We start from the raw sequence: 14,351 nt of genomic DNA on the forward strand, positions 1-14,351 counted from the left end.
CTTTTGTAGCAGAAATGATTCACAAATTGAGATTCACATGGCCTTTCAGTCCCTCAGAAGCTGTTATGAATATGTTGGCTCAGTTCTAGTTCTTTCGTTTGCTGTTTTGGGGGGAAGCAGCAGTGCCTCCCGCTGCCTAACAGCATGGTGGGTGACAGAGAAGGACAAAGCCAGACTCTTTACAGATATGCAGAAGAAGAGGACAAGGGACAGCGGTCACAGATGCAGCAAGGGAAATTCTGGTTAGAAACGAGGAAGACATTTTCATCATGAGGGTTGGTGGTCAAGCACAGGAAAAAGTTGCCCAGGAAAGCGATGGTATCTCCATCCTGGAGTTTCAAAACTCAATGGGACGAGGCCCTGGGCAACCTCACCTAACTTTGAAGTTGGCCATATTGGGATCAGGGGTGGGACTAAGACCCCAGGGGACCCTTCTATGATGCCAGTGGAGGTAAACCAGAAGTTTCCTAGGTGACAGCAGAATTTCCCATACTTATTCATACCTAGAACACCCTTTTCCCCTGGATTTAAGTTGGCAACAGTTAGTGTGTGTCCCCAGGCTGCCCCAGTCCTACCCAGTGCCACCAAGCAGCTGACCCAGGACTTGCTGCTGGGTCTGTTCCACGCCACATCCCACCCCTCAGCTGTCCTTGGCACATCTCTCTGGCTGGGCTCTGGAGGCTGGTTGATAAGGACAAACATCTCATTTACCTGCTTTGTTTCATTGCAACAGAATGCAAATGAAGTACGTATACCAATATGGTCTTAAAAAAAAAAAGATAAATGAACACCCTTTCTTTCATTGCTGTGCCACTGCAGCGTGGGAGAGGACAATTTATGCTAACTCCTCTCCCTTTCTCATAGCGTTTTTTGGTTTTTCAGGGCCTTAGTAAATCCACCAAATGTCAGCCAGAGAAGACACACCATAGCAGTAATGGGCGTAATCAGTACAATCTCAAAAAGCACTTTACAAAGACTGCAAAGCATTCTCCCTATCTGAAAAAAAGTGAAAAACATCAAGACCAGCATGTTACTCAGATCACAATGAGCACCTTAAAGCCCTGAAGGCAACCGATCCTCCCAAGTCTCACACATGTTTTTCCATAGGCCTTGCTCACAACTGCACCAAACAATATTTGCCTTCACTGTACCTGCTGAATGTCTAGCCATGACTACAGGTCACCAGAAAGGGCAGAAGCCATTTTGACTTTCAGAGCCAGGGTGATTTGGCACAACAGGGCTATTAGGACATGACTGTCTTGTAACCAAGCCAATTTAGCACAGCTCTGGAAGCCCTATGCTGATGCAACCATGACAGTATACGTAAGGAAACTATCCTGTCTTCTTGCAACACTTTTCTGCCTATTAGCTAAACAATAAATTTTTAGGAGTGTCCTATTTCTTTGCATAGAGATCAGGTAACTAAAGGCAAGACAATATTTAAAAACAGCACAGAAACTTCTTGATTAAAACATTAAAAATCTGAACATACCTTTACATCCACCATTATAAAGGGATACGCAGGGTTGACAAGGCTTTCATTGCCTCCATGGTGTGGCTCTCCTGATAAGCGGGGTACTTAGTCGTAGGTGGTGCTAAAAGAGCCTTTCTGGGTGCTTGCATAGGGAAAGGATGGATGAGACAATCGATCTGCTTGAATTTAAAAAGACAGATTTATGAAGAATAATTGCCTTCTAACTTGGCAGAGAATGTGTACTGCCTTTAAGGGATTCACAGCTGTGTCCTGTTCTCGTGGAGTTAACTGAGCTTAGAAAAAAACATTTGATCTATTCTTCCTTCCTTAATTCAACATAGCTGAGAATCTCCCAGGATATTTCTATTTGAATTGCAGCAGGCTTTCCATTTCCATGTGTTGGCAGTGAATATCTGTCACACTGATGGCATTTTCTACATGGAAAGTATCACCAACACTTACAGTATACAGCAGCATATACATCACCCAAATGGCTGACTCTGTGTTGTAGGAAAAGCAAGATGGGCTACCTTTTCCTCTGACTACAAATGCAGGTTGCCTTGAGCAACATGAGTTCTGCAGCCAGATTCCCAGATTTTGTACCATTTCTGTGCTCGATTGACAGCTCTGGCATTTAGCTTCATTTAAAGCTAAGCCACAATTAAGTACAAAACAAATAGATCAGGCAGCAGAACCACTCATGTTCGTAACAAGCTTCCCAACTTCATCCATCATTTCCTGCAACTCTGTGCAAAGATGTCTGACTCTCACCATTTAAAAAGACAGATTTTTTTAAAAGTTTATATTTGCACAGTACTTGAACACAGCTGGAAACTCCCTGTATAACCTTCTTCGCAGGGGAGAGGAGGAGGCAAAATCCCCTGCAGTAGCTCCTGAAAAGTGACCACAGAATTAAATGAGTAATACAATAACCATGAGCCTAAAAGAAGAGGGAAAAGTAAATCTCAGCTCCAGACCAAAGCTTTTTTTTTCTTTTCTTTTTTTCTTCCAGATACAGAATGCTGCTGCAATAGGCCTATATGATGTTGACGGTATCAGCACTGAAACCAGCATTTATAGAAATATGATGCAGCCACCACCAGAACTGGTTTGCAAACCCTCTCAGACATTACCTACCTGCCCTGACTCAGACTCTGAAGCTCATAATTTAACTTCTTTTACTTAGATGAAGAACCTGAGTAGAGTTATGGAATCATATTCCCAAGGTAAATCATTAACACCGACAGAAAATTCTGTCCCATGAAAACTGTGTTTCCAGGAAAGTGCATGAACCCTGTTCTCTGCGTGTGTTAAGCACATCATTTCTCCGCTGAAAGTGTGTCTCAAGGTTAGTTTCTTTTGTGTGGACTTTTGCAAGGCAAGAAAAAGCCTGTTGTGACACACACAATGTCTGTTAGGCTCTGCTGGACATAGAGGGACCCAGACATTGCCCAAGTCCATGTTAGGACCCGGGTACGCCCCAACTCATCCCTTCAGCCCACAGAAAGGAAACCCTGAGCGTGGTCCCAGCATGGGGACCAAGGCTGCACGGGACAGGGCCACAGACCCCTGCCTCATTTTAGACTCAGTCTAAGTGCAGATGAAGCAGCACTCAATATGAAATTTAGGTTAATATATTGTTAATATTAAATTGTTAAATTATATATTTCTGCTAAACCCAATATTTGATAGTTTTGAATCCTACTCTGTTTTAGAAGTAAGACTCTGACACACTTTTTTGTGTTGATATGGTGATCGAAAAGGGCCATTTAGGCCATCTCTGCCAGAAAAGCATTGCCCTGGAGGGGTACTTTTTCAGTCTTGTTTTTAATATCCCCTCATTTCCCTGAGAGGCCATTCAAAGGTCTGTTTCATGACCTGCATATAGAATTTATCCTGGCACTTACGGGATATGCATATGCTAAAGGCATGCAGAAGTCAAACAAGGCTTCAGGAAAAATTTCCAAATGAGTAAATTCAATTATTTGAGTTTACTCTTGCAAATTCATTATTATTTTGTAGCAGCTCTACAAACAACCATTCAGTGACCATGGGATCGTTCATAGTGCACCCCATCAAGGTGGTCAAACTCAGGATGTAACTGGGAGCACAGGGGAAGGTCCCTTCCCTGTACTAATGTCACGACTGCACTCAGACAGCTCTGAGAGCCGGCAGCCCCTTGCACTGCCACTCAGGGGGTCTGCCAAGACTGCTGGGTGGTCTCCATGGCCCCCATGATCCAACAAGGGTCCCTAAGCTCCCTGCAAGACAAATCATCTTTCACAAAAGCCTCCTCAGTTGGATTCAAGAGCACTAATCTTGTATTGGAAATGTATTGCTCTTGCAAACGTTACCTCCAACAAATATTTTGCAGAGACTCAAGGCTGCTTCTTCAAAACAAGCCCACATCAGTCATTCACAACTGAAATACTGCTGCTCACATCTCCCTGGCTCTGAATGGAAGCACAAAGCACCCCCCATACACCCCCAGCCTCCTGCCTTCATGACTCAGCTGCATCCCTCACTTCTCCCCCAGTCTTTCACTTCTGCTCCCAGCCAAGGTATCACACCCAGCCTGTGCTCAAGCTGCAGGATTGCCAATTTCCTATGATCAACACCCCTTGGCTACCCGCTAAGTTTAATACCTGCCTGGTCCATTCATTGCATCTCCACATCAACCCTGCTCAAATGCTGACAATCCTTAACAGCCCTTTCGTTGCCACCCAAGTTGTCTCTCCTGTATGAGATAAGCAGACCCTTAACCCAGGTGGCAAATAAGTGCTAGGGTTTGCCATACGGATGTGAATGGACCGCTTCAGGTTTGGCATGGAAACACACAGAGCTCTTTATTTTCTGCAGCCAGTGTTAATACAAAATATATTAAGTTCAATATCTCCTCTCTCCTGTACTTCTCCCTCCTGAAGTATCACGCATCCTGCAGTATGATATGCTCTGCCAGTCTGTCCCAGTTGTCTTGATGAAGCTTGGCAAAGCAATTCAGTCCTTGGCTGATATTATATAAGATATTAGAGTGTTCTGAAACATGTCTGCCAGCATTTTGACAGTATTATTCAACGCTATCACTAGAGACTAGTCTGCTTAATCTTGAGGCCTTGTTCCTCAGAGGTGGCCTTGTCCCGCAGCAGTGACTGAGGAGGCTTTCCACTGAAATGTCTCAACGCTTTTCTGCTTCCCTGATACACTGGCCTGCTGTCTCTTGTGTGTATGGGGCACCTCAGCTGTCTCTATGCTCCACCCCAAAGCAGTCCTTACCCAAACCGGGCTGCTTCGATCTGTGAATCCTTTCAAACTAAGCTAGTGGAACAGAGACAGCAAACTCTTGCCTTCTGTGTAGGAAGTCACTCACATTTTACTTGACATTCTTTCTAGTCCATTTGTTGGGGAAGATGCTAAAGAAACCCAGTCATCCTGAATTTGATCTTAGAAGGTCATATGTCCCATTGGTTACAGACCCACCTGCCTCCCCACCATCTTCTCTTGCTTCATATCCCAGCTCCTTTCTGTGCTTTTTACCCTGTTCCTATTCCTACCACCCAGATTACCCTGTCTATCTTTACATCTGTTCCCCATTCACCAGTCTGCCTCATTTTCATCTGCTTTTCACAGCTCTGCTTTGTGCATCCATATGCTTCAACTGCAAGCATAGCATTTCTTTGCTCTTGGCTCCAATGCCCAATTACAAAGGAAGAGCTCCAGAGACTATGCGGGCTGGAGCCTCGGGTTTGGAGATGAAATCATCCAAGAACTTACCCGCACCACCATATATCTAAAGTGTACGTGAAATAGTGGTGTGTTTTTTTTCCGAGGTTTGTATCTTGGCCAGATTTGGGTGAGAGGGAAAACTGAAAACTGATCCACTTGCAAATCAAACCCTCCTACTTAGCTTCAATTCCTGCTCAAAAATGAGGCACTGCAGCTTGGGCTAAAGAGCTCCAAGAATTCTGACTTAAGGAAATTAAACTGGTTTGCGTCAGGCTTTTTCCAAATTTGCTGGATCAGATTTCTGAAGCTTGCAAAGCCACCAAGCTCTGGGATAGGCAGTATAATATGTAATCCACTTGAATTCAATCTTATTTGACAAGGCATAAGCAACTAAAAACAGGACTTGAGAATGGAAATTGTTTAGTAACTCTAAGTCTACACAGCTGTGCAACTCTAAATAGTCTTCTCCTCCAAGAGTCTGGAGGCACAGAGAAAAGGTAAGCCTTGATGAAATACAAGTTACCTGTAATAGTCTTCATATTTAGTAACATAAAAAATTAGAGACTAAACAAGCTTTATCTCATTAAGTGCCAGAAAAATGTCAAGTTTTGTTGCCAGCAGTCATCTTGAGCCCCTCCTAAATACCCAGTTCAAGCTTCTGAAAGACAAAAAATGCAAGATTGAGTTACAAGCTGAAGGGAGACCTTTCATGGCCATGTATTATAGCTCAGGAATCCCTTTTTCAATTACCCAAAAAAGTAGGTCTCTATGTTACCCTGTACCATGCTGCAGAACATGACATTTCCAAGTAACTTGGGCCTGCCATGGGCTTTAGTTTACCCTTAATTAGAAAGGGGTTCTCACCTCAAAGCAAAGCTGACATTTGCTCTCATTTGCTGACGGCAATTATGTGTTTACCTAGCACTTAACACAGCAGAGCCCCAAGCTTTGCCCCTTAAGTGTTACAACAGTATGAATCAACAATATTACTTCTCTATTACCATCACAGCTATTCCCCAGCTCTTTCTTTCCATCTCCACACTTCACAGAAGCAGGTGCCATTGCTCCCACTTCAGTAACAGCAATAGCTGCAGTCTCTGGCTCCCGTCCCGTCCTGACCCTGACGCTGCAGGCTGCCTTTCCCACCCCAGTCCTCTTTCACACATGCGGACCCAGATATTTGTCTCTGAACAAGATTGGGAGCTCTGTCCTCCACTTAGTGCGTATCTGCAGCTCCTTTTCGGAGAAGCCTGGGACACTAGTTTTTCTGGATGTGGGGATCTAATCTACCCACCCATCTATGGTAAAGGAGGAAAAAAACAATGCCTCTGGCTTAGGGATCTGCTAGACGTTGTTTCAGCTCTTCACGTAAACCGTCCTCCTTGCAGATCACAACCTGCTGGACCATCCCCAAACACATGCACCCAAGTTGGCTCTGGACCTATCTACACCACACAGCCCCCGAGCAAGGCGGCTTCATCACTACCCTCATCCTCAGCCACACGCGCTTTCTCCAGTTGCTGTCACAGCCTTAGCGGAGGACTTCAGCACTGCAGAGGCCCCTTTGCCATTCCACCTTCACGACTTCGTCTTTACAAGATCTCACTGTCATACATCGGGGTGTTGCTGTCTCTAAGAACAAAGCCCTGCAAATACCCACCTTCAAATAGCCAAGCAGCATCGGTTACTGGTTGCCTCTTGCAGACCCTCACGGAGTTATAAAACTCACACAGCGTGACTGTAATAACTATACGGCAGATTACCCAGATCTTCCACTGCTCAAAATTTTAACACACAGAGCCGAATAGCATCTTTAGCCATTTACCACTAAGAATGAGAGAAACTTCAAAAAGAAAATAGAGCTCCTCCTCTCAATAACTCAGAAGAAGATATGCTCTTTCAAGACTCTGTAAATATATCTTCTCGCATTATGTAAAATTAATTTCTGTATCAGACTAAGCTGAAGAATTATTAGGATGAAATGTTGCTTAAAATGCTCCGTGTTACTGATTTTATCAGTTACTACTTACAGCTTTAAAAAAGTCAATGCCATCTAATAGTGTCCATATTTTATCTGTTGAGAAATCTAATACTCTCAGAAAAGAAGCAATATCAGACTGCATGGTCAGTCTTACTTGGAAGAGAAAATACGATTCTGAGAAATTTAATCTTGAACAATAAGAGAAAGAAAATGGTGAAACCCAGCTGCTATGTTGCATATGCACATGGAAGGGGAGAAGAAATAAAATTATTGTGATTAATAGGGAGAACATCTTACAAATAATGCAGATGCCAGCATAAAATAGTCTTTGTTTCTGGTGTTGGTAATGAAAGATAAGAAGATTGCTGCAATATCACACCAGTACTATGAGTGCATTGTATTTAACGTATAAATTAAAATTCTGTCAATAATCCCAGGTACAGAGTGGCCTGTGTACGCAGAAGGTATTAGTTTCTGAAATTCAGGAGTGCAATGGTGAATGTCTCATAATCATATTAACATCTCTTTCTCCCATAGTTTATGTAACATACTACCACCCATATGCTGCTGTTTACCCTACGGTAGTATCCGGATGCCCTGACTTGGGGTCCCACTGTGTGAGAAGCTGCAGTTTCAGTTGAAAAGACTGTGGCTACTGCCACTGGATACCGACACGTGGGTGAAGGGTGGGGAAAGGCAAGCAGTGCCTAGGCAGTAAGTGAATCCTGAAAAAGGAGCACGTCTTGTCTTCATTTAAACATACTCGTAAATGCCTGGCACAAGTAAGCCTAACTAGATTAATCTAGTAGCAATGAAAATCTCTCTCCAAGGGATAATCTCACCTCTCATTATACAGCAACTGTGTCAGAGCTTGCTTACTCCCTCACCTAGTCCAAGGCAAGCCCTTGCACACTTCCATCAACAGCATTGAGTTGCATTAAAAAGCATAGTTAAAGAGGCCTCCTTTCAAAATGAATGCAACGATAACACATCAGGGCTTCACACGTGGAAGGATGAAGCATGTTTTTGCACTAAGAGAAGCGAGCTCAGTAACGGGCACCAAGTTGTGTTAGTTACTGGCTCTCAGTTGCTGTTGCAGATTGCTTCTTTGGTGTGGACAGGGACACCTGAGGCCTTTATCCACCCTTGCAAAGCACTTCACCTTGTCAACACCAAGGGGCAAGGCACGTGTAATCTGGCCAGCCCTGCCCCTGTGCTGACAACCGTCCCCTCCCTGCCACCGGCTGTGCAGGGCTGGGAGAGCTGTGCATGGGGAGGTGTTTCTAGGAGTCGTCCTGCCACAGCTGGCAGCAAGGATCCCATCCATTCCCCACGTGCATTTACACACCCTGGTGCATCTGAAATGATCCCCTTCCAGTGCCTGGCGAGGGCAGCTCCCAAGGGAAGGGCATGGTGCTTTCTGAACTGCTCCAACCCACCGGGCAGGCAGCGCCTGGGCAGGAGTCTAGTCCTTTCCTCTTATTTTACCCCAGGCCATTACTTGCTCCTGCTCTACATTACGTGACATTTTTTTCTCCTCCTCATTTCATATTTTAAAGAATCAGCTTTGTTAGTGTTCTGGTTCCCTGAGCTATCCCAGGAGCACTGCAATAGCTCAGAAGGCAACGCTACCAACATGAGCCTTGTTTTGAAGCTGATAACCCCGTTACAGGTATTTTGCTTAGACAAGTTTAGTACATGAGATTTCAGCATCTAACATCCTCCCTTTCCAATATAGCTCTATTCATATTTTCTTTGCTAAAAAAGATTTTTTTCTTTTTACATTTTTAATCTGCTTTTTAAGACTAGCTCCATCTCCTTCATCTGGTCCATCCATAAAAATACTGCAATCAAAAGAAATCTGCCTGATTGTACTAGATCACTGATTTGGAGTGAGAGCATCTACTCTCAAATTCTGCCTCAAATCAGCAAGTGAGATACTATCTCCCTAATCAGGCAGCCTGTTATAATTTGCTTTGAAAATCTACATGTGATAAAAACAAGTCAGCTGACTCTCTGAAACTTTTAAATGTCATTATCTACACATGCATCTTATGATCAAATCTAATGTGTGTCTTATCCAAATGCTTACTGCAGTGCTTTGTTATCCTAACTTAAGTCTAGTTAGGAATGTTATTCACGATTATTATTTTAATAGGATCCCACTCCTGAATTACCCTTGTGATCAGGACTCCTGTTCAGTGGGTGAATTTCATGGTCTTGCAGAATTAGGCCTTACATTATCACAATTATGTGCAGAAATTACATGACCTTGTTTTGTATTTCCCTGACATAAAATTGTGTGTTTCCTATTAGTTCCTGATTTTTTGTCTGATAGCACAGTGATAATTTCTTTCTGAACACCAAGTATAATGTACTTGGCAATTACAGCCTCAGAAAAGAAGCAATTATTTTGCTTACAATGCTTTATGAATTAAGTTCACAAGGTCTAGACAGAGGTGTCAGCTATTCTCTATACAATCTGATATTTGCATGTTAATTGAATCCTCCTCGGAGAAGGCCACCCTATTTAGCTCATCAGAGAAGCAAGAAAGCTGATTCATACCTCAGAGGGGGTAGATGAAGAAGCGAGGCCATTACCAACATGAACAATTACCACATTTCTTTTATATTAGAGGTAAACCACACACATATGCATAAACAAAGCTCAGTCCATGGTTGCTGTTAATTGGCCTTCTTTGCAATCAATGCGCTGGCCGAGGCTCAGACAGGTTCTGAAAGAGTCCAGGAGGAGTCTTTTGAAACTAGGGAAGTTCTGAGTGCCAGATCTCACTCAGAGGAAGCTGCAGCATTTGCTGGCTGTTCGCACATTGCTATCGAGACCCTGAAAATGAAAACTCATAACTGTTTAATTACTGTTTAATATCTTCATCTTCATCAATGCCATAGACAGTGGGATCGAGTGCACCCTCAGCAAGATTGCAGAGGACACCAATCTGAGTGGTGCGGTCGACACACCAGAGGGATGGGATGCCATCCAGAGGGACCTGGACAAGCTGGAGAAGTCGGCCTGTGTGAACCTCATGAGGTGCAACAAGGCCAAGTGCAAGGTCCTGCACGTGGGTCGGGGCAACCCCCAGTATCAATCCAGGCTGGGGGACGAAGGGATTGAGAGCAGCCCTGCCGAGAAGGACTTGGGGGTCCTGGTGGATGAAAAGCTGGACATGAGCCAGCAATGTGCGCTCGCAGCCCAGAAGGCCAACCGTATCCTGGGCTGCATCAAAAGCAGCGTGGCCAGCAGGTGGAGGGAGGTGATTCTGCCCCTCTGCTCTGCTCTGGTGAGACCCCACCTGGAGTCCTGCGTCCAGCTCTGGAGCCCTCAGCATAAGAAAGACACGGACCTGTTGGAGCAGGTCCAGAGGAGGGCCATGAAAATGATCAGGGGGATGGAACACCTCTCCTCTGAAGAAAGGCTGAGAGAGCTGGGGTTGTTCAGCCTGGAGAAGAAAAGGCTTCGGGGAGACCTTATTGCAGCCTCTCAGTACTTCAAGGGGGCTTATAAAAAAGATGGCGGCAAACTTTTTAGCAGGGCCTGTAGCAACAGGACAAGGGGTAATGGTTTTAAACTAAAAGAGGGTAGATTCAGACTGGGTATAAGGAAGAAATTTTCTACGCTGAGGGTGGTGAAACACTGGCACAGGTTGCCCCGAGAGGTGGTGGATGCCCCATGCCTGGAAACATTCCAGGTCAGGTTGGAGGGGGCTCTGAGCAACCTGATCTGGTTGAAGATGTCCCTGGCCACAGCAGGGGGGTTGGACTAAATGACCTTTAGAGGTCCCTTCCAACCCAAACTATTCTATGATTCTATGATTCTATAAGCTCAGGGCATCAGAGGCATTGTCAAGAAGGGAATCCCCAGTTCCTTCCCGATCAGGAGACTTCTATTATCAATGCTAAGATTTACCTGGAATAGCTACTAAATTGCATTAAGACTTTAGCCAGAATATATTACTCAAGTCACCCAGCTGTTCCCCTTGATTTTAACCTTTTGCCATAGACCGATATAATGTGTGACTGTCTAGCTGTGATATCTTGCTTACAGACTTGGAAGTAAGATTACGAGATTATTTCGGCATCATCAGCCAGAGAGAATTGCGCACCGAGCTGCTGGCTGACCAGAGGATGCTGAAGTACACATACAGCGACAGCTCTTTCCTAAAGAGCTGACTCTGACCACTTGCAATTTTCACCAGTTTCAACAAGTTCTGCCAACTGCAGATAGAAATGAATTAATTTTAATCATACTTTGCATATTTTACTTGAACTAAAAGAAAAAAATCATTCTTATTGCCTGGCATCTACCAGGATACAACATTTTGCAATAAAAGATGGAGGTACACATGTTACTTTATGAGGACTGGGGGGATAGACTGTATTTGTACATCCAGATTGCCAATTTTTATTGTAGCTCATAATTTCCTGTTTCAAAATGTAAGTTAAAGATTTGTTACATGCTTGTGACTTTTTCCTAGGTAATTGGGGTCAAGATGCATTTGGCTAAAAATACAGATACAAAGCACAAAAACAACTTTTTAAAAAAGCAATTATTTTGGTTGTATACTCTTTACATCTTTAATGAAATGTGATTGCTATTGAAAAGGTTTCTCATTTATTAACATACACATTTCTATGGCAAGTGAATTGAACTGGCCATTACTAGCCACAAGGTCCTTTAAGCCATTAAAACCAGCAGAGCTGGTCTCCTCACATCTCACCTTTACTTCTATGTTAGTGCAGAAAAATCACACTTCGCTTTTCCTATTTCAAAACAGTTTTTCAGCTTTCAATTAACTTGTCTTTGAGCTGAACTAAATGAACATGCTGAAACAAAAACCCCACTGAATTCCTGCTGAGATGAAATAGCTGTAAAACTGTCTTATTATTTTGACAAAAAACTTGGTTTAGATGCTTGTCTGATGACTTTTATGAGCTTAATGCTCTTTCTTTTTCAAACTTTGGAAATAAGCAATGTCATTCTTAAATATTATATTTCATTTACGTCAACTTAAATTCTCAGATATTAAAGCAAGTTCTGGCCTTAATACACTTGTCATAGTTTCATGTCTTAAAACAGACAATCTGTTTCATTATTGTAGTTTAATTTTAACTTTGTTTCTTACCAAAATCTGTTTTAAATAAATATCTTCTGGTTTTTAGAGCAACATAATTTTCTCTAATGGCAAATTAAATTCACTGTGGATAAATAAACATGAGAAAAACAGTTCTTGCTTTACTTCCATGACAGTGGTTTCTGAACAAACCATTACCACTCAGGAAAAGGTCCTGAAGTTATAATAGATGCAATGAGCTGTAAAGAGCTTGAATAATGACATGAAAAATGTTGCTGATGATACAGAGTTATTTAGAACAAAAAAAATCTGAAGATGACAGAGGAATTTCAGAAGGACCTCACCGGGCAGCAACTGGGCAGCAAGCTGGTAGGTAATTTATGGATAAATACAAAGTGACACACATGGAAAAATTCTAATCCTACACAATGATGAATTTTAAATTACCTTTTTCCATATGGTTAATGGATGGGATAGTTTTTGAGAAATTCAACACAGTAGCTGTTAAAAGTAGGGAACATAAAAACAAGGAGAGAAGCAAAGAACAGAAAAGAAATTGTCCTTATGGGACTGGGACCATGCAGGGAACATCTCCATTTGGCACATGGTGTGCAAGTTGGGTGTCCTCCACCTCCAGCAGCATCGACTGGAGCTGGGAAAGACAGAGAAAGGCAACAAAGGCTCAACACACCGGTCGTCTTCAGGCCAGTAGAGACAACAGTTCAGAAGCACCATAGAGAGCCACAAAGTCCAAGTGGGACAGGGAGGGCAAACAGGATGATGGTTTCTGAACCTGGCTCCGACCACTTTTGTTTAATGCTCTCCAACTGGACAAAATGGTGAACATGCAGAAAATACCTGAATATGAAACATCTCTAGAGTTCCTTGCCACAGGTTACAAAAAGCTTGTGGGTGCAAAAAATGGAGTTACACAAATCTGGAGGAGGATGGGAGCCCACTGAAGAGTATCAACCTGGAGAAATACCACCCATGGCTCTCAACAGGTTGGAGATGCAGATGGAAAGAAGGTGTGAACATGTTGCCACACGCTCACTCTGTTCCTTCACTCTTCTATAACTCTGAAAATCACCATATTTCTGGGAAGAGCTGGATTGTCATCTAGGCAGGATTATGCACTTGAGCAATTCCTTGTGCCTAAAACCGTAACCTAAAGCGTGCTAATAGTTGTCACGTTTTACCAGGTAGAGCCATTCCCTAAGCATGACACCATTATCATGCAGATACTGGTAACATCTCAGAAATTAAATAGGAAATGCTTCTCATGGAGAAAAAAGCAAGTGGAATTGCTAAATGATATCAGAAAGTAATCAGAAAACTCAATCCGTTAGCTTGATTGCTACAATAGCAATAAAATATCATTTACCAAGTAAGTCATAAAAGATTCAAGTATCCTTGACCACTGCCTGACTACATCTCACAAAACATATTTCAGCATCTCTAAGGATCAGAATAGAACCCTGACACTCAGCATCCAAATGGGACCTCTACAGCTTGACTGGAACTCTACCCACGTACATTATTTAAATTTCCAATTCGGCAGCAACTTAGAAGGAACGTATAACAACAGAAACCCAACACTGCCTTTCACCTACCCAGGCATTCATAGGAACTGAATGGGCAACAGTGTGTAAGAAGATAATTCAGCCTCAGGAATATAACCCAGCAAGGTTATCACTGTTTTGCATCTTTAAATAAGTGGGCTATTTCTACACCTTACCACAGCAAGCGCCGGGACATTTCGCTGCATAAGGATTTGTAGAGGAGTAAGCACGGCTGGAGGCACGACAAGACCTTTGCAAAATGTAGGACCCATTATTTTTAAAGAATGTTATCATCTAGTCCCGGATTGAGGAAAGGGTCTTTATCCACCCTCTCAGGATAGTGTGGCCAGCAGCAGAGCTTACTGTCTCCAGCTGTGGTGGATGGACCATGGAGGAGGGCTGGGAAACCTGCCAAAGCCTGTGGCTGGTTGCTGGATGTGAGAAGAGGGCATGATGAGCAGAGGCAAGCTAAAGATGGCAAGTAGAGACGGTAAGGAACAAAAAGGAATGACTCAGTTCCT

The 14,351-nt window shown here is 43.3% G+C and overlaps 1 protein-coding gene across 1 annotated transcript in view; it reads right to left on the reverse strand.

The window, feature by feature from the left end:
- The window catches only part of HPCAL1 (hippocalcin like 1), an 83,914-nt gene extending 82,370 nt beyond the window's left edge, over positions 1 to 1,544 (reverse strand). The window contains exon 1 of the mRNA XM_076332790.1: positions 1,493 to 1,544. The gene's annotated coding sequence lies outside the window, so the exon portion shown is untranslated. The remainder of the gene's footprint in view (positions 1 to 1,492) is intronic.
- Positions 1,545 to 14,351: the final 12,807 nt, after the last annotated feature.

The sequence above is a fragment of the Aptenodytes patagonicus genome, chromosome 3 (assembly GCF_965638725.1).
Source record: "Aptenodytes patagonicus chromosome 3, bAptPat1.pri.cur, whole genome shotgun sequence".
In the NCBI taxonomy this organism is placed as follows: domain Eukaryota; kingdom Metazoa; phylum Chordata; class Aves; order Sphenisciformes; family Spheniscidae; genus Aptenodytes; species Aptenodytes patagonicus.